The sequence below is a fragment of the Beta vulgaris genome, chromosome 2 (assembly GCF_026745355.1).
Source record: "Beta vulgaris subsp. vulgaris cultivar EL10 chromosome 2, EL10.2, whole genome shotgun sequence".
In the NCBI taxonomy this organism is placed as follows: domain Eukaryota; kingdom Viridiplantae; phylum Streptophyta; class Magnoliopsida; order Caryophyllales; family Amaranthaceae; genus Beta; species Beta vulgaris.
In genome coordinates, this window is record NC_079203.1 from 17,617,176 (window position 1) to 17,639,500 (window position 22,325).

Consider the following 22,325-nt stretch of genomic DNA (forward strand, 5'->3'; position numbering starts at 1 on the left):
TCATTTAAATCTTCATCACTACCCTCACCCTCTGATGGTTCATACTCATCTTCACCATCTTCACTATGTTCCTCTAAATCTGAAAGCCCTTGCTCAGCAAAGAATTCATCCCAATTGAGATTTTCATCACTCCTAGGATCTAACCACTCATAGTCATTTGGAACTTTGCTTCTTATGAAAGTGGATTTTGTTGTTGACTGGGAAGGGGCAGATTTGGGGTTATCAGAGATTTTAGTGTGTTGCACAGGTTTTTTTTTTATTTCTTTTGGTTTTCTGATTGTTGTGTTGGTTGGGATGGGGTAGGTGTAGGTTGATGTGGGTGGGTTGAGATAAACGTTTCAACTGGGGGAGGTATTTGTGCTTTAAAAGGTGATGATGTGGAAGAATCTTTTGGAAAGCTATCATCTCTCTGCCAAACTGATGCATCAGTTAGTACTTCAACACTAACTCCACGTGGACTCCTTCTAGGTGGACCCCTCCTCACAGGTAACTTGTCCCTTGACGTTTTGGGTGTTTGACTTGATTTAAGAAGGCTACCGGATTCTTGTGTATTAGGCATCTGAGTGTGGGAAGTAGGTGTATCAGTTTGTTCAAGATGAATCTTAGTTTGTGAAGTTGGGTTTTCAATGTGGGAAGGTGGGCTTTCAATGTGGGAAGGTGGGTTTTCATCTTCTTTGGTTGGGTTTTCACTCTCAATTGATGGACCTTCTAATGCTAGTGGAATGTTAGGCAAAGTTTCAGGATCATCTACACCATGTAACACATACATATCAACACACCTATGCTTCAAAACAAGAACAATTAGATCTCTAACCTCATTATCACCAAAAGTCTGCCTCAACCCATCATCAAGAGTTGTACCAGGTATCAAATAATACACAGCATCAATCTTCTTATAACCCCCACATTCCTGGGCTAACTCCTCTAACCAAAACCAATATAATTCATCTGAATCTACAGGAAAGGTTCTACCTTCTCCTCCTAAATAAACAGTCCCTTTACTAGTTTTCTTAAACATACCCCCATGCCAAAACCTAAGTGTACCAAGTGTTGATTCCATATCATATCAGGAAGTGCATGCAAAAAATTCAAACCCAGAACCTATTTTAATGAAAACAACATCAACAGAAACATACATGGAATTAGGGCATATTCAAACACTTTTTAACAAATTCTAGGGCAACACATTATCAAAAGATGCGATCTTTAACATAAATTTGGAATTTTAAATCGCGGATTTGAAAATTTACATACCTAACTGAGATGAGGGAGCTTTCGATTTTTTCTGGGCACTTTGAATTCCACGAACTTCAATGATGGACCTTGATGTTTTCTGGGCACTTTGAATTCCACGAACAGTTGCAGAGATTTTTGGTGAAGATAAGCTTGGGCAACAATGGAGGTTTCGCGATTATTTGGAGAAGAAGATGTTTAGAGGTTGGGGATAAGTTGAAAGGACAAAGTGATTTTAGGGTGGAAAGTAACTGGCATCCCTTTTTTTTTTTTACCTATTGAACAGGGTATAGGTCTTAGGTACCATTGAGAGAATATTAATGTCAAAGGTGGGATTATAGCTGGATTAAATGAAGGTGGTACCATTGGTGGAAGACCGGCCAAAGGTCGGATTATTCTTATCAATTTTTCCAAATACAAACTAAATAGATTAAGAAAAGAAGAAATAACATTGGAGAGAGTTTGATTCAAAGTTTTTGTGTGGAAATGATGGCTTAAGGTATGGGGTATTATGGGAGTAGAATATGGTGTGTTTAATTTCCAAAATAAAATATTTTATAACCTTCACCATAAATTAGGAGATTAAATCAAGATTTGTAACTTTGACATTGATTAGGTAAATTTAAGAAAATCAAAACCTCCCCCTAAATTAGGTTGGCCGGCCATATGACTAAATATTATTTTTTCCCTTAAACTCCAACATAAATAATTAAATGTTGAAAACTCTTTAAATATAAAGTGTGACTAAGATTTAAATAAAGTTTAACAGTCTAAATTTGGCGCCATATTTCCATCAAAATGATTTTAAACGAGTTAGATTACATAAATACTCTTTTCTTAAAATATTTATTTTAGAAAATAAATATCTAGTTTGCTTAAGTAAATGCTAAAAAGTATGGGGTATTACAGAAAGTAAATCTGGATTTTAGGAGAAGTTTTTTGGTTATCATTTCTTCTTCTACTTTCATCGCACTGATGTCAAGGTACTTTTCGTTTCGTTTTCTAGGTTTGATATTTTTTACGTATAATAATGTAATAATTTTATTTACTCTCAGTATTGTCTTAATGCTGTTTTGTTCAATAACATTCATCTTTCTCTTTCCTCCGGTTTATCTTTTTTTCCAACTTAATTTTTGATTGAGAATCACAACCTAATTTTTAATTTTTGATTGACATTATTGTTGAATTAGTCGTTATCAAGTTTAGGTATTCCATAAATTTAAGAAAATGAGGTTTCGGCATGTGTTTCGATATTACAAGAACGATTTAGAGACTCTTGGACATATGAGTGAGTTTCTTATTGGATGAAACTTTTTGATTAAGTTTCTTGTGGAGTTAATCAAGTATTAGGATGATGAGATTGACTCCATGAATATCGGTAATCTAGGAGTTTTTTTCTTTTATTTTTACTAGTTGTTAGTCCGCGCGCGATCCCAAGGTAAACCATAACGACGGTCAACTAAACGGTAAACATTAGCATAATTGAATAAGATAAAACGAAGGCACTTTGACTTGGTAGGTCATAACGAAAGGGTAGTTGATTGCATAATATATACTCCTATGCATATAGGCAAGGGTGCGCGTAAAGAAACACAATTGAAAAAATGGTCCATATGGGTGGCAATTGTTCTTATTGTAAAAGGTTTTATGGTACGACAATCGAACCGATGAAAGGCACGGTTAAATGTGGCATTTACGGTTATGCTTTTGTAATAACCGACTAATTGAAAAAGCCGCATGGGGAATTTTTTGTCTTCATAGTTAATAAGACTGAGTTTTAAAGGCAATCACCTACATAATTATTTACAAACCAGAAAAACGGTTTCCACCTCCTCCTCTTCCTACATTTGAGTGTTCTATTGTATTGGCCCAAAAAAAATGCGCTTTCACCTAGCAACTGTATACACACTTCCATACTAAATTAAGAGCTGCACATTTGTCTTCATAGTCCCAAAAAAAACAATAGCACAAAGAAGGTTATTTGTGGAAATCTTGTTAATGGAAAGTACGTTTATTTGGTTAATTGGAGGATCCTCAATTCATAATGTGTATTGAAAAAGTGCTGAAAACTATGCAGATTAATTGATCCAAAGTCGATATGAAATGAAAACAACGGCATACATATGCATAATCTATTGCATGTACAACGAGGTTTTTGAAAATCAATGCTTTAGAGGTTTATAAATGAAGGAATTTTTAAACAACGATTTCAATAGGTTCAATGACTAATTTAGCAAATTGTTACCTAATTCACTAATTGTAAAACTTTTATGGGCATTAATTAAGCATCCTCTTGCATGACACATAAAACACACACCTTACAACACACTATAAACACTGGCATTGTGCTTCCGTGTGGAGTAGCTCAGTTGATCTGTGCATAACAGTCAAGTAGCCACCATATTTTCACGCATACTACACCAAAGCAAACTTAAATACTTATGTTCGATGAGCCAATAGCTCAATTGGATTTTGGGGTTGGGTGTGGTTATGTGTACCTAGTGCAGTTTTGTTCGATAAGCCTAACAATGCAAAAACCGCACCCAACCCCTAAATCCGATCAAGTAAACCTTACCAGGATCCTAAACTTTCTTCAATGTCTTTAGTAAGATATAAAGAGAAAACATAGGTAACAAAGCTAACAAGGAGGATTAGGACATGATGTTGTAGAGAGATTATGTCCCTGTTAAAAGCATCCAAAAGAAGCATAGACTACAAAATAAGAAAACTAATCATTTTATTATTATATTGTGCATACGAACTCCTATCATGGCTCCAATGATTTGAGAAGACCACCTAGAGCTTTGTATTTATATTATTATCTTATGAAAATACAATTTTAAAGACTTTTGTGAAGTTCTTACCCCCAAAAATTCTTACCTCCAAAACCACCAACATAAAGTTTAAATTCGATATAGCAAAAAAACACAGTTATTTTGTGAAGTGAAACATAAGCAAAATCTATGTTACTATACTGTACTGTACTAACAGAAGAAAACAGAACAGAAATCGTAGTTTATTTACCATATTGTTATTTTCATCAAAATTTTCATTTCACAGTGTTGAGATTGATTTCACACCTACAACCATCTCTTATATCATATGGTTTACACGACAATAGCAAAGACCAGTTTTTGTAGCCAACACCATGATGTATACTCTTGTACGTGAAAAATGCAAACATCATATGTTTGATACATGATTTTGACATGAAACATAGAAATTAATACATTTTAATTAAGTCAACAATGTACCATATACTGCAGAACTATGAATTGGGTGTCTGGCTCTTTCATTACATAGTTTATTTTTATTTAAATGTCACTTGTTAGATTTTAATCGTGTTTTAGTTAGCATCATTTGATGATTAGGAATAAGTACATGCCATATCGCAACTATTATCTCATACACAAGAAGCAAGAGTCTACGACTCACCAATACCTACTGAAAACCAAATACCAACAAAAGTCATAGAAAAATCAACTGTTAAATATGCTAAATACTTAAAACTTAAGCACATATGCTCTTACTATATGGGATTATAGTCATACCTAAGGCTAATTTGCCTTTTTGTGTACAAGGAAGCAGGGGATGTCGGAGTCTTCATCATCATGGGCTTCGTCATCAGAGTCTTCGGTATCATAGGAATCGTCGGTATACTTGTCGACATGGTAAAGATGTAATTCCCCATCACTACCCTCAAGAAACATATCATGTGTTTCAGTTGCTTCCTCAAATGAACTACTCCCAATGTGTGGGCCTCCCCATGGCAATTTTGGGTTTCTAACTGGATCCTCTGTAATTTCTATCGGCATTTCAAACTGTTTTGCTTTCCCTTTACCTATGGGCGTTTTTTTTTACCCTTTCCCTTTCCCTTTTTCAGATTTCGGTTCACGAATGCTAATGCCTTGTGTTGTTTTTTGGGTGGCAGAATTTGATTTTGCAAGTCGGGGTAAAGGGGACCTACAAGGAGGAGTATTGAACATTTTTTTAGCTTCTTCCATGACTTTTTCTAAGGCCTCGTACAATTTTTTGCTCAGTTTATCACTTGCTTCGCCAGAGTAGAACATTTTCCAGGCAAAAGGGCTGCCATAGTAAATTGAGTTTGCAAGAAGTATGCAAAGTTAAGCTTCTCCCTCTGTTCCAGCAGCAGTGGCTGCTTTCTAGAGTGGGTGGGTGTTTATGAAAGATGACATTTTAGGTCGAGAATTGGAGGAAAAAGAAGAATGGAAGGAAGGTGTAGAAGATGAAGGGAGAAGAAGGAAAGGTGTTTGGAGATGAGGGTTTTGCCTGATATAAGAGTTACAAGTTAGAAGGAAGGAGTATTAAGTGAGTTCGGTTTTCAATTGGGAGTTTGGGTAATTGTTCATTTGAGAGATACTTGTTTTGGGGGTAGGAAGTATGTGTTATTTTTTTTGTGATTTATAATCATGTAATATATTGTTTTAGCAAAAAGGATAAGTACCTTATTTATAATTATGTAATATATTGTTTGATAATTATGTAATATATTGTAAAAAAGAAAAAGGGTTATTTAGAGGTACATTTATGTATTGACTTGTCTGGATAGTGTAGTTTAGTATTAAGGAATTAGGGCCTGTTCTCCCCAGCTTATTTTCAGTTCAGTTTAGTTCAGTTCAGCTCCATTCTTTTATAACCATTTTGTTAAATATTATTATTACAAATAATATAAAATAATAATTATTAATTATCATTATTATCATTAATAATTATTATTAATAATTTATGATTATTAATATTATTTATTTATAACTATCATTTAAAAATATCTAAAATACTATTATTATTATTCATTATTATTACTTATCATTATAATTATTATGTAATATTCATATTATTATTATTTAAATATTATTTATATATTTATTACATTCAAATTTTTTATTACATTCAATTTAATTTAATTCAATTCAATTTAATTCAATTTAGTTCAATTCAGTTCAGTTTAATTTAGTTTAGTTTAGTTCAGTTCAGTTCAGCTGTTTTATGTCAAAGAGAACAGGCCCTTAATAGATAGTAGTGTGCCGACAAATCTCTATTATATAAGGGAAGGGGGAGCTATGGTGTCCCCGAATAAAGAGACTATTTTACCCCTTTTTCCTTTCTAAATTACAAATTCACTTACAAACCAAAGGGAGATTCAAATAAAAATACTGGAAATAAAATTATAACAATCACTCACAAGTCAATTAAAATCATAGAATTGCATAATTTACATTATACAAATCACTCAAATGAGTAAACTTTACAAAAACCAAAAAATTAACTTACAAACTACAACCAATACACTACAACGTCAATAAAACTCACAAAAATTTGACTTGAAATCCAAGTGTTCACTTTCTTCACAATATATGAAGTAGTATACTTAATTCAAAAACCAACTAAAAAATTATAATATTAGAAATCATAGATAAATTCAATAAAATTTCTATTTTGTTCATAGAATTTAACTTTGAAAAGTAAAAAAGAGAGACTGGTGAGAGACTAAACCAATAAATTTTGTAACTAAAAACAATTATACTCTGTATGTCTAATGTTCAAATTCTGACTTTTACATACGTCGAAAAAAATTGAGTTTCTGTCTTAAAAAAAATTCAAGCACGCAATCGCGTGCAAAAAATGCTAGTTTGATATATCGTAAGTGGTGCGTTTAATTAACACTTGTGTATGTTTGTGAAACAAACTTTGAAAGATTTTGAGATATTTATCGGTATAGTTCAATGACATTTAAATGAAGCAATATATATAGGCTTTGAATTGATCATTTTGAAATCGCAAGGTAATTGCTTAGTGCAATAGTTTTGGTATCCAATGGGTTTTGCAAGGGTTAAGAATGTTAGTAATTTGAGTTTGATTGAATTTGAACGCAAACAATTAAATGTCAATTTTTCTTTACTATTTGTAAAAAATGAGTATAATGATTTCATTAAAGTTGTGTTGAGTTGCGAATCTGAATGTGTAGTTACCTATAGTCTAAAAAGTTTAGTTATTCTAAATAGGCGTTTGCAAATAATAGTATAGTAAATTAACTCAATTTGCAAATAAGCACTCTTTTGTATTATAGGTCTTTTGAAGTTGTCAATTTGTATAAATAGTTTGCTTTAACACTTTATTTGAAAGGAGTTCAATGAAGAATTAGCCAATTCTTTTAATTTCCCCACATCGTCAGGCAATGACCACTGTGAAGATAGAAGATGGAACAAGATAGAAGAGATAACAAATTTCTCACATTACTTTAAAAAATTCTGAAAAAAACACCTTTGACTCCATGTTATCTTACAAACACAAAAGGCTCTTGTTCCTATTAGAACATGATTTGAGCAAACATATTGTCATTAGCTTGCATAATACAAAAGATGTTGAGATGACTGGGCGCATTGCAAGATTTCCTTAGGTCCTTGGCATGTATATTACAAGAAATCAATTATGCATATACGCAAAAGTCAATAATTATATTAGGCATGATTAGGTCCTAGGAACAAGTTATAAACATGTAGCATTAGTCTATGCTAGCAAGCAAAAAGGGGTTCTAGGTGGCCGATGCAGTGGTTAGTCGCTAGACCCAACAGCATCTTCATCGGCATATACATGAGCAGCTTCATGTGCAGGTTTTTTAGCTGCCTCTGTGTCGTGATATGTGGACTTAACAGAAAGCCTTTGTTTTGGATTTGATTCATCAAGCTGAACACTTTGGTAATCCATGGGCTGTGTGATAGTCTTCAGTTTCATATTGACCTCATCAGCTTCATCTTAAGGCACGACTCTTTTGAGAATCCACTGTAGCACATTGTTCAAGGAGAGTGTTGTTTTTGGGCCCACTTCAATTAAGAAAGAGGCTTGTAGGAGTTTTTGGATAGCTGAGAAGGCTTCGAGATTATCCTATCAATTCGACAATAGTGATGTTAAGTTATGCGTATTTGAAAGCATCTACTTATTTGATATTAAGGGTCTGTTTAATCCTAAGGATGAACACGTGTATTTGGAAGCATCTACCTATTTAGTTTTTTGTTCTTTTTGCGTGTTTGTAGGTATATGCAACATAAGCTTATAGTGGAGGTAGTTTTGTATGCTATATGGGTGAGTTAATTGAGTCATCATTAACAGACTGTGTAAAACCAAGGGAAAGCATAAATATTATACTGGAACTTCTATGAACATAACCAACAAAAGAAGCTGCAAATTACATACAGAATGCCTCATCCAAAAGATGTCTTGAACCGGTAATTTGAAAAGCTTTTCAAAATCCTTGCTGAATATTGTAATTGGGAGCGTGGCGTTTTCGTCAGAGACGTCACAGTTGAAAGTAACTTTACATTCACCATTTACAGTTTAAAACGTTGAAGGAGCATGTAATAGGAGTAGTTGTTAGTTTGTGTTTAGAGCAGAACTTGCCTAGGGATGGAAATGACATTTTTTGTCCACAATTAAGGCATGTGTGTGTCTCCCCTACTGGCACATCGGTTCGCTTGTTACAGTTAGAGCAACCTAGGTATGCGTGCAATTTTTCAAAGCTAGGTTCGGGGACCACTACTCTCAAGAATTATCGTTCGTCTTGGAGTGTGTTAACAACTTAGTTTAAATGAAACACATAACCACGTTAAGAATGGGTATTCAAATTAATTAAGTATTCCTACTATGTATTGTTTTCGGACTACAACAAAGAAGTCATTTTTAAGGCTATTATATTATGTGATGATGCTATCAAATAATAATAATGGCAAGTGAATGTTTAAATTACTAATGTGATAATAATATATCTGACCTTTTTTCCTTTAGTGCACAAATTGTCATGACCTGCCTTTCTTTTGATGTGTTCCTTACATCTAAGACTCTTGCTTGCCTGTCAGCTAGGGTGTCCCTGTGGCGCAATGCCCTAAAAAGCACAGTCAAGTTAGAGTACTACATTCGTTGATGCTTTTTCTTAGCAGCGGGCATTTATACTGATATACCAAAGTGGTCTGTCACATGATTACTAAAGAAGTTTGTCTTTTCTGCATGTAATTTGCACTTTCTTTTGTTGGTTGCATAAGTAATTAGCCATTTACAACTTAGGCCCATCAAGATATAAGCATATGTACCAATGAAACGTTAAATATGTGAATTTGAAACATCATATAAAATTTGCATGGTCCACCATTTTGTAGGGTAAGATCTAATTAACATCCATAAACTTGACATAACAATAATCATAACTATAATTAGTTATGATGAACCTAAAGACCTTAACAATAACACAATTAAACTCAACAACATCACAAAATCAATTAACAAAAAACCTAAAATTCAAACAACATAAAATTTGAAAAGAGAGAGAATTTATGGGACATTTTGATAAAAGGATGTCTTGATGAAACACAAATATTGATTACCATTCTGCAAGGGCAGTTGCTCTGTCTCTGTTAGGCTCATGAATAATTGTAGTAGACATGGTTGATGCAAGTGAGAATCCTATAGCAAATGGTATATTAGTTAATACATGATTGATGAACTTCTTTTAAATCCATTATTTGCCAAACTTAGCTTTAAGGCCATTAATAAATGATTGGCATATTAGTAATATATAACGCACAACCTTTATAAGATGTGACTTTTAAGGCTGTGAATCCAATTATATTGAATTTTGCAGCCCAGGTTGAGAGGCGATCACAATCTGCCCCAGCGAGATCATTCCAAGCAGAAATGATAAGCGGTTGTTGAGTGCTGAGAAAGTGGTATCCCCACCAGGTAAGGATTAGCATAATGAGGGTTATCGACGATTAAAGAAGTATAAATATATTGGTTACTTTACATGTGGTCGTTTATAACAATCTCGCAGACAAGATTATCACGTCCTTGGGGCGTTGAAATAGTCCTTGCTTCTTCTTCAACATAAAGCACCACACCAAGGATATCTAAACAATGACGCATAAAGGTCAGGTTGGGTGTATTGCGAAAAGCATAGATGTATTCTAGATACCATCAACAACAACTCTATGCAAGACTTACCAAATTTCTCAGAAGGATCACAAATTTTTGGAATCGAAGATATGGTCTGGTACTCTGGCAGAACAGGATTAGCTTCAGAATTGATGGTTCAAATCATGTCTGTCTTCCAAAGCTCATTTGGTAATCAAGTAAAGAGGAGGAGGATTTGAACTGCTCTTCTGCGGGTTTTATTGGAGCGTTGGCTATTTCGTACTCCCCCTTGTACACAAAAGCTTCTTTGTAGCCATCCACTTGATCTCCAAAAAGTGCTCCTCTCATTCGATTTCCCTGTGAACAAAAATGCATTTGGGTAGTTTCGCATGTTAAAGGGGTTTGCTTCCAAGGGATGTAATCCCCCACAATTTTAAAGGATTTTCATAAATATATTAAAGTATTTATGTAGTTATACTTAAATCCAAATGAGTTTGGAAAATGATTTGACTTTTAAAAAGGGTTGACTATTTTAAAAGTCAACTAAAAATATTTTTCATAGCTTAATAAAATTTGTAATGTTTAATTAAGCATGTTTTAATAAGAGTTTTAATTATCAAAAGCATATTTGAAAAGAAAGCTTAATGGAATCGAAAGCCCAAAAGTAATAAAAAGGGAAAGGATTATTTGATGACTAAAGTCCTAATGAGCCCATCTTATTAGTCATCAAAGTTTTAATAATTAAAATCTCTTTTCGTAAGCCCAAAAGGATTAACCTCTAATTAAATATCCTAAAAACCCAAATTTTACCCTACACACTTTATTTCTCTCTCCTCTTTCCACGTGACTTTTCCTTCTCCCTCTCCTTCGACGCTTTCCTTCTCTCTCTTCTTCTTATTGTCCGTCGTTCATATTTTTCTCTAAAAAACTTGTTTCTTCTTCGCTAAGTAACGTTTCTTGTTCAACAAGAAACGTCACAAATCTTTTCAAGAACCAAAGAGGTGCTGCCGCCGTCTCCTTGCTGCTGTCACAGCCGTTCGGCGCCTTCCTTTACTCCTTATTTTGGTGTTTTTCTTTTCTTCTCCTCTAAGATTCCATTAAAGTATTAGTTTTTATATTATTTTATTATTTATTAGCATGCTTATGATTTATATCATTGTTTTATATGCATTATATATTTCGGCTATCATATATATAAAATTAATAAATTTCAGATTTATTATATGTAGTTATTTTCAGTTTTTATCATGAAATTTATAGTTTTTATGGTTTTTAATCACTAGAAACTATATTTATAAAGTATAAAGCATGAGATTTGGTTAGTGTATAATTTTATATGTGTTAAATATATTTTCAGAAGATTTATAAATTTTTATAAGTGCTGGAATCTCAGAAAGTATGTATTTTAAGGGTTTTTAATGATTTTTAATCACTAGAATAGTTGTACTATACTAGGGATTAAAAATAACGAAAGTTTGATACATAAAAACGATTTTAAAGACGTTTAAAAGGGTTTGGGACGTTTTTAAAGTTGCTGTAAATTTTTAATTCAAGGTATTTATTTCATTATTTTATTTTATAGGCGGAGAATTCGTAGTAGGGGACTTTTAGAGCGTAAAAGTGGCCTACAGATTCGTTTATACAAGGTACGTACATAGTCTACGTGCTATATGATTTAGAAACATGCTTTAGGGATGTTTTATTTATTAGTATCATGTATAAGACTCTGTTGTTCATATGTATGATTTACTGGAATTGTTTTACATGTTATTTGCCTGTGTGCTACATGTAAACTAGTAGTATTTATGAGTAATAATGTTTGTATGGAAGTTTTATGCAAGCAGATAAGTCCAATTTAAGTATTAATTCGTGAGTGAATTAATGTAAGTCTGATTGAATCATGTGTTACATAGATTCTTGAGTATTATTTATTTATCTTATAAGAACCGTGGATCTTATTTGGTAAGTATGAGTTATACCTATATAAAGGTACAGTTTAGTGTTGGCTAGGTTCAACAGGCAAGTTAGTAAAGAATAAAAAGAAGTTAAAGGAGTCTTGATTGATAAGTTGTGAACACTTGTTAATTCTAAGATAAAAAGGAGTTCTGTGATGATTATGTGATTATTAGTTATGTGTTATGTGCTTGGTTGGTGTCAACACAAGTATTAAAATGTATACAACGTAAAGTGAAACGAGAATAGGTTACAGACTTTAGACTGGTGCACGTTTAGAGTTGGACACTAAGGGTTGGGATACAAGGTGAGCGTGCCATGTATTTTCCTAGGATTGGATTGATCACCTTTCCTCATTAGTCAAAGGTTCCTCGATATCGCAGGTCATTTTGGATTACGGAGTCATGACCGTATTTCCTATTTCAGTATAGACAACTCGTCCCATAACTATTCCATTAAAAGAAGAAATAAAAGTTTAGAGTCTAGTTCAGTAGGAGTCGTCTGCAGATTGTTATATGTTTTATTACTATTTATTCCTGCAAGTTATATTTTTGTAGTATCATGTTTAGGGTTATGTATGTCTGATATGTAGTACTCAGCTTTGCTGATTACGTGCTTGTCTGTGTTTGTGATCATGGCTCTGCCTATTGATCCTGTGGTGATCCTTCGGGGGAGCAGAGTTGAGACGGCATTGACATTACAGGTTCGAAGATGCATATCATTGGGGAATCTGGAATGGAGAGGCTCTTGTATTACTAGAACTATTTAAGTTGTTTTCCTAGAAGTTGTGTTTTCAGACATTAGTTTTAAGTTGGTGTGTTTTAGTTCAAAACATTGTATTGGTTTCTTATTTCATAAGTTTTAATAAAGTTGGTTTTTAGTAAATTGTTTTCCGCTGCAAAATTCTGAGTAAGCCGAAACGTTATCACACGGGCGATAATGTCTGGGTAATTCTCTAAGGTTATTATAAAAGTATTTTCTAGAAAGAGAGAATTATCGGGGTGTTACAAATTGGTATCTGGGAGCTTTAGGATAGTTTAAGACTTATAGGCGCCTAACTAACTAGCTTATTAAGTGACTTTAGCTTATTAAGTTACCTAGCTTATTGGTTATTTGGAGGAAACCTTAGTATTGCTCCTACGTTTTGATTTCAGAAACTTTTTATAAAAAAAAAAAAAAAAAAACCGAAATTTTTTTTTTGAAGAATAGGGCTTCGAATTTCGAGTTCGGCGAAAAAAAAAAAAATCGAGTGAAGATTTTTTTCTCTTTTCGAGTGACTAGGTGGTTCGAAATTTTTTTATTTCGAAAATTATTTAGGCACTAGTAATATTATTTATAAAAGTGTCTGCATTATTTTTCATGCCTTTAAGGTTTATAGTATTGCATTGTGAGAATGGGTAGTATAGAAGGGCATATAAGATAGAAATATATGTCTGCATTAGAAAGTTAGTTCAGCAATCAATTATTTTCTTCCCTGCAAATAAGTGCATTATTATTTTTCTTCCCTGCTAATGATGCATGAATGTTTCTTTTTCTTCCTTGCTAACTGTTTATAATTCTTGCCTGCAAGGTGTTATATTTTTCATGCCTTTGTTTTGTTTACCCTTGTTATTTGTGGGAACACGTTAGAGAGAGTGCTAAACCATTATAGGTTTATTTGTTGTAGATCCCTAACCATGTCTGCCAGACAAGTTAATAGAATTGTCAGGCAAAGTTAATAGAGTAGGAAGCTATCATAACCCAATTATTGAGTGATGATGAGAATGTTCGATGTCATGAGCCCGAAGTTATAGTTACACTAGCCTGGACAGCATTATGCATTATGGGTTAAAAGTAGGTACCCTGTTAGCGATATATGAAGTAATTCAAGAGTTTGATTGTACTAGAGTGCAAACCTGAAAGGACATCTACAATATTATTTGGAGACCTTATTTGAGCGATGTGAATGTTTTAGAGATGGATGAAAAGGACATCAACCCAAAAGGATTTGAAGATATACTAGATCTAGGAATTCAAGTTATTATTGTTACTATTATTATTATAGTGAAGACTTTGGAGACTTTGAATGAAATGTTTACTCCATAAAAGTATATAGGAAATAAGGATGAGAATGATGGTGTAATTCCATAGAGTATTTATTTATGGTTTAAGATTAGTTGTTGAAAAGTAGTCAAGCTATAATGGTTTAAATTTCCTTATTCTTATAGTATTGAGGAATAAGTTGGTTATTTTGGATTGGGAGAATATTCGTATTATCGATTGAGGAATGAAATCTATTATTTATTTATATGAGTGAGTAAGAATTTATTCTGGGCACGTGATGGGAATATTTTTTTTATTTTATTATTATTCTTTTCATCATGTGATTATATTCTTGCTTGCTTGTTTCTACTTGCACGTTGATGTGAATATATTTTACATGAACGATTATGTGATTTTAGAGAACATTTCATTTGAAACTTAGTGAGAATTGTTTGTTGATGCGATCTTTAATGATCAAATCAAATTTGCCTTATTAGATGGACATGTAAGTTATGCTGGAACCAATAAGTAGAGTTACGTTAGATTTCAGTCGCGAAGTAGATGCAAACAAAAATGATGCCTTAGCTTTGCTATTCGCCTATTGGCAAAGAATTTGACTCAAGAAGAGTTGAGCGTCCCGATTTTGCTGGGACATGTATGAGAGACTAGCTAAGATTAAACCGTCGTACCTTAAGGGATAAGCTGACCCTATCCTCTTAGAGAGTCGGATTAGGGCGTTTGAAAAGATTTTTGGGCTGTGAATGTCCTGAGAGTGTAAAGTAGGTCAAGTTATACTGTATCTGAAAGATGAGACTGACTTATAGTAGAAAGAGAATGCAGACTCATATGAAAGAGTTTATTTGGGAATCCTTTATTGCTGCTTTAAGAGAAAAGTTTTACCCTGCTTTTATGAGGAAAAAAAGCTCAGAGTTTATAACCTTAGGATGAGAAGTATGACATCTCTAAGTATTATAGCAAGTTCTAGCATTGCTAGATTTGCACTTGAGGTAATAGCCACTAGGAGTTAAAGGCTCAGTGATTTGAGCAAGTTTGATTGAGGAAATTCAATTGGGTTTAGTAGATTTTAAGTGTTGATTTGCCTATTAGCATACCTTTTGGGTGAAATCATAAGGTATACTAAGTTGTTCAAGAACCTGCCTTTGAAGATAGGAGGCTTTGTATTTCCATCTGACTTAATAGAATTCAATTTGGGAGACCTAGATGTGATTCTTGGGATGAACTGGTTGAGTCTTTACAAGGCCAATATGATTGTGAAGTTCAAAAGTAGTGTTGAGAAACCCTTGGGAAAATTGACCTCATATAGACGATTTGGGAAACCAAGAATTTGGAGTGATCTCTGCTATGCAAGTGCGAAGTTGATGAGAAAGGGGTGTGAGCTTGTTTTTCTGTAGCGTGCAAGATTGAGTAAGGAAGCTGAGTTAAAATTGAGGATGTTCCGATAGTGAATGAGTTTATGGACGTATTTCCGAGTGAAATTTCAGGTATGCCGTGCAAGAGCTGTTGAGTTTACCATAGACTTAGTTCCTGGAACTGCACCTATATCTAAGGCACCTTATAGAATGGCACCTCCTGAGATGAGTGAGTTAAAGACGCAATTGCAAGAACTTTTGGATAAGGGTTATATCAGACCTAGTGCATCGCCTTGGGGAGCTCCTGTTTTGTTCGTGAAGAAAAAGGATGGGAGTATGAGTTATGTATGACTATAGGGAGTTGAAAATGTTACCATAAGAAAAGTACCCTTTGCCTAGAATAGATGACCTATTCGATCAATTGAATGGAGCTAGTGTGTTCTCGAAGATTGACTTACGTTCAGGATATCACAATTGAGGGTAGCTGATAAGGATGTACCTAAGACTGCCTTTAGAACGCGTTATGGTCACTACGAGTTCACTGTAATGCCATTTGGGTTAACCAATGCTCCTGCTATATTTATGGACTTGATGAATAGAATCTTTCATGAGTTTTTGATAAGTTCGTAGTGGTTTTCATTGATGACATTTTGATATATTCGAGGAATGAAACCGAGCATGATGAACATTTGAGGATTATTTGGAAACCTTGAGAAGAACCAACTATATGCCAAGTTCTCTAAGTGTGAGTTTCGTTTGGAGAAAGTAGCATTCTTGGGTCATTTTGTGTCTAAGGAAGGAGTCTCGTAGATCCTGCTAAGATTCAAGCTGTGAGTGAGTGGCCAACTCCAAAGAGTGTGTGACATTAGGAGTTTCTTGGGTTTAGCTGGCTATTATAGGAGATTTGTGGAGATTTCTCGAAGATAGCAAGACCTATGACTAATTTGATGAAAAAGGAGTCCAAGTTTGAGTGGAATGAGAAGTGTGAGGAAGCTTTTCAGATCTTGAAGGATCGTTTAACCACTGCACCTGTTTAACCCTACCTGATGGAATGAGGGATTTGAGGTCTATAGTGATGCTTCGAAAAATGGTTTGGGTTGTGTGTTGCAACAGAATGGTAAGGTAATAGCTTATGCGTCGCGTCAATTGAAACCTTATGAGGCTAATTACCCTACCCATGATCTAGAGTTAGCTGCCATAGTGTTTGCATTGAAATTTGGAGACATTATCTTTATGGAGCAACTTGCAAGATATTTACAGACCATAAGAACTTGAAGTACATATTTACCCAAAAAGACTTGAATATGAGGCAAAGAAGATGGCTAGAGTTGATTAAGGATTATGATCTAGATATCCAGTATCATGAGGGGAAAGCAAATGTGGTTGCTGACGCCTTGAGTGGAAATCGAGTCATAGCTTGAGCGCTTTGATAGTCCCTGAGGAGTTGTGTAGAGATATGCAAAGGTTGAACCTAGAAATTTTAAATCCTGGGGAAAGTGAGGCTAGACTTAGTAATCTTTCTTTGGGAGTGTCAGTTTTCGATGAGATCATTGAGGGTCAAGTGGGTGATGAGCATCTAGAAAGATAAGAGAAAATGAAGCAAGGTAAGGAAGTAGACTTCAAGATTCATGATGATGGGAGTCTAAGGTTAAAGGGAGGTGGTGTGTACCACAGAAGTGCAATGACCTTAAGAGACGTCTTATGGAGAGGGCATAAACTCCTATTCTGTGCACCCTGGGGGTGACAAGTTGTATAAGACCTTAAGGTGATCTATTGGTGGCCGAACATGAAGCGAGAGGTAGCTGAGTATGTGTCTAAGTGTCTAACCTGTCAGAAAGTGAAGATAGACCATAAGAGACCCATGGGGAAAGTCCAATCTTTAGAGGTTCCTGGATGGAAGTGGGATTCGATTTCTATGGACTTTGTGACTGCCTTACCCAAGTCGAGGAGTGGAAATGATACCATTTGGGTTATTGTGGATAGACTGACCAAGTCCGCTGTTTTCATACCTATTAAGGAGACATGGAAGAAGCAACTCGCTACAACCTATATCAAGCATGTAGTGAGATTGCAGGAGTTCCAAAGGACATTATTCGATCGTGACTCTAGATTTCTATCAAGTTTTGGAAAAAGGTCCAATCAAACCTTGGGACAACATTAAAATGAGTACCGCCTTTCACCCTGCGACCGATGGTCAGACTGAGAGGACTAACAAACTATGGAGGATATGTTGCGAGCTTGTGCTATAGATTTTCAAGGAAGTTGGGAGGACCAATTAGATTTGATTGAGTTTCTTACAACAATAGTTACCATGCGAGTATAAAGATGGCACCTTTGAGGCTTATATGGACGGAAGTGTAGAAGTCCCATTTGCTGGAATGACTTAGTGAGAATAGTTTGGGGACGAATTTATTGAGGAGTCCGTCAAGAATGTTAGATTGATTCAGGCACGAATTCAAGCTGCGCAAGATAGGCAGAAGAGTTATGCAATGAGTTCGCTGTAGGTGATAAAGTATTCCTGAAAGTATCACCCACAAAGGCGTTATGAGATTTGGGAAAAAGGGCGAGCTGAGGGCTAAATATGTAGGCCCATATGAGATTTTGGAGCGCATTGGGAAAGTAGCTTATAGATTGGCATTGCCAATGAGTTTGAAAAGATGCATGATGTGTTTCATATATCCCAACTTAAGCGCTATATCCCTGATGAGCGCCATGTGTTAGAGCCTGAAAGAGTTCAGATAGATAGTAGCCTCACTTATGAGGAAAGACCTGTCAAGATTCTCGACAGGAAAGTGCGTAGTACGCGTAACAAGGATGTTCATATTGTCAAAGTTCTTTGGTCTAACCACGAGTCAGAAGAGGCAACGTGGGAAGCCGAAGAGGATATGAAGAAAAAGTATCCAGACCTATTCCTTGAGGTGAGTTACGAGGGCGTAACTCGTTTTCTTTAAGGGGGTAGAATGCGATAAATTTCGCGCTTTTGTCTATTTTTATGAGATTTTCATGCATATGTATGCCTATGTTGGGCAATTTGCACATGTTAGTGCAAAAGAAGTAGAGTCTCCGCATAAGAAAAAGTGTTCATAAGTAAACAAGTGTTTTAAAAATGGGAAAGTGCACGAGAGGCACTACCTTTTCTCCAAAAGTTTTCGAAATGATTGAGTTCAAATTTTCGAAAGTACGAGGGTTTTGTGTTAAGTTTCGGGACGAAACTTCTTTTAAGGGGGGTAGACTGTAATCCCCCACAATTTTAAAGGATTTTCATAAATATATTAAAGTATTTATGTAGTTATATTTAAATCCAAATGAGTTTGGAAAATGATTTGACTTTTAAAAAGGGTTGACTATTTTAAAAGTCAACTAAAAATATTTTTCATAGCTTAATAAAATTTGTAATGTTTTAATTAAGCATGTTTTAATAAGAGTTTTAATTATTAAAATCATATTTGAAAAGAAAGCTTAATGGAATCGAAAGCCCAAAAGTGATAAAAGGGAAAGGATTATTTGATGACTAAAGTCCTAATGAGCCATCTTATTAGTCATCAAAGTTTTAATTATTAAATCTCTTTTCCTAAGCCCAAAAGGATTAGCCTCTATTAAATATCCTAAAAACCCAAATTTTACCCTACACACTTTATTTCTCTCTCCTCTTTCCACGTGACTTTTCCTTCTCCCTCTCCTTCGGCGCTTTCCTTCTCTCTCTTCTTCTTATTGTGCGTCGTTCATATTTTCTCTCAAAAACTTGTTTCTTCTTCGCTAAGTAACGGTTCTTGTTGAACAAGAAACGTCACAAATCTTTTCAAGAACCAAAGAGGTGTTGCCGCCGTCTCCTTGCTGCTGTCACAGCCGTCGGCGCCTTCCTTTCTCCTATTTTGGTTGTTTTTCTTTTCTTCTCTCTAAGATTCCATTAAAGTATTAGTTTTTATATTATTTTATTATTATTAGCATGCTTATGATTTAGATTATTGTTTTATATGCATTATATATTTCGGCTATCATATATATAAAAATAATAAATTTCAGATTTATTATATGAAGTTATTTTCAGTTTTTATCATGAAATTTATAGTTTTTATGGTTTTTAATCACTAGAAACTATATTTATAAAGTATAAACATGAGATTTGGTTAGGTATAATTTTATATGTATTAAATATATTTTCAGAAGGTTTATAAATTTTTATAAGTGCTGGAATTTCAGAAAGTATGTATTTTAAGGGTTTTAATGATTTTTAATCACTAGAATAGTTGTACTATACTAGGGGTTAAAAATAACGAAAGTTTAATACATAAAAACGACTTTAAAGACGTTTAAGGGTTTGGGACGTTTTTAAAGTTGCTGTAAATTTTTATTCAAGGTATTTATTTTCATTATTTTATTTTTAGGCGGAGAATTCGTAGTAGGGACTTTTAGAGCGTAAAAGTGGCCTATAGATTCGTTTATACAAGGTACTACATAGTCTACGTGCTATATGATTTAGAAACATGCTTTAGGGATTTTTATTTATTAGTATCATGTATAGACTCTGTTGTTCATATTATATGATTTACTGGAATTGTTTTACATGTTATTTGCCTGTGTGCTACATGTAAACTAGATAGTATTTATGAGTATAATGTTTGTATGGAAGTTTGATGCAAGCAGATAAGTCCAATTTAAGTATTAATTCGTGAGTGAATTAATATAAGTCGGATTGAATCATGTGTTACATAGATTCTTGAGTATTATTTATTTATCTTATAAGAACCGTGGATCTTATTTGGTAAGTATGAGTTATACCTATATAAAGGTACAGTTTATGTTGGCTAGGTTCAACAGGCAAGTTAGTAAAGATAAAAAGAAGTTAAAGGAGTCTTGATTGATAAGTTGTGAACACTTGTTAATTCTAAGATAAAAAGGAGTTTGTATGATTATGTGATTATTAGTTATGTGTTATGTGCTTGGTTGGTGTCAACACAAGTATTAAAATGTATACAACGTAAAGTGAAACGAGAATAGGTTATAGACTTTAGACTGGTGCACGTCTAGAGTTGGACACTAAGGGTTGGGATACAGGTGAGCGTGCCATGTATTTCCTAGGATTGGATTGATCACCTTTCCTCATTAGTCAAAGGTTCCTCGATATCGCAGGTCATTTTGGATTACGGAGTCATGACCGTATTTCCTATTTCAGTATAGACAACTCGTCCCATAACTATTCCATTAAAAGAAGAAATAAAAGTTTAGAGTCTAGTTCAGTAGGAGTCGTCTGCAGATTGTTATATGTTTTATTATTATTTATTCCTGCAAGTTATATTTTTGTAGTATCATGTTTAGGGTTATGTATGTCTGATATGTAGTACTCAGCTTTGCTGATTACGTGCTTGTCTGTGTTTGTGATCATGGCTTTGCCTATTGATCCTGTGGTGATCCTTCGGGGGAGCAGAGTTGAGACGGCATTGACATTACAGGTTCGAAGATGCATATCATTGGGGAATCTGGAATGGAGAGGCTCTTGTATTACTAGAACTATTTAAGTTGTTTTCCTAGAAGTTGTGTTTTCAGACATTAGTTTTAAGTTGGTGTGTTTTAGTTCAAAACATTGTTATTGGTTTCTTATTTCATAAGTTTTAATAAAGTTGGTTTTTAGTAAATTGTTTTCCGCTGCAAAATTCTGAGTAAGCCGAAACGTTATCACACGGGCGATAATGTCTGGGTAATTCTCTAAGGTTATTATAAAAGTATTTTCTAGAAAGAGAGAATTATCGGGGTGTTACAAGGGAACATCACATTTTGTTGTGTAATACCTGATTTATCGGGCATTGAAGATGGCCTCTAAAGGTGCTTATGTATATCATATTTATATGTATAAGTAGGTTTAAGTGCTCCTTTTGAATGAGGCATGCTACAAATAATGATATTGTGACATTTTCTAAGTGGGAATCACTATGAATTAAACTCGTGGTATCAATGAGTAATCAAAATGAATGGTTGTGCGTTATTGGATAAGAAAGATAACAAAGAAGTAAGAGTGTCAATACCTTATCATCTTCTAGAACAAGGTTTTGGTAAAGTATGCCTTTTTTAGGAGGGACCTTAGCCTGACCTTTTTCAATTACCTTGACTTTGACTTTGTAAGCCTTGCTGCTACTGTTTAGTTCATCTAAATAAACACGTTCAGGCTTCATCTTGTAATTCCTAATAAAATGAACATGTAAAGAGTGAATATAATACAGGGGGAAATTTGAGTATTATTTGCATGACTATTTTTCAAGAGAATGTTGGCCGAATGCTAAATATGAAATAGGTCTAGTGAAAGGCATAATACATTTATTAGTTAGTTAATCTACTGTTTAAGCATTGTACCATTTAGAATAATTACCTCATATAGTTATAAACAGTGAGTTTTGTATTAGCGAGATTATGAAGCGTAATTATCATTTATCACCTAGACATCTGGTAGATATATCTATAAGAGTAACATTAGTGTCTATATTGATATAATAATCATTATTTAAAATGCTGAAAAATAATGTTCACATCACAAATGTGTTTAATTACCTTTAAAACACTTTAATTTTGTTAATCTTATAGTAGTTGTTCAAGGTCCTTGGTTAGTTTGTTTTACAATTTTTTATACATAAAAAGAGAGAACGAACTTTTTACAGTTAACAATAACATGTATTAATTAACTATAGCATGTATCACTACAATAAGGAGTTTCAAAGCAAAGCACAAAAAAAAGCATCAAAGATTATTTAAGTTATCAGTTGGGAATATATTTTAGGCAACCTGTGCATTAGATGCGTGGCATATTATTTGTTATTGTACTCAAAGCAAGATCATGAG

General features: G+C 34.0%; 1 pseudogene; it reads right to left on the reverse strand.

Annotated features, from left to right (window-relative positions):
* Positions 1 to 8,007: 8,007 nt before the first annotated feature.
* Positions 8,008 to 21,664, reverse strand: LOC130590457 (replication protein A 70 kDa DNA-binding subunit C-like; annotated as a pseudogene).
* Positions 21,665 to 22,325: the final 661 nt, after the last annotated feature.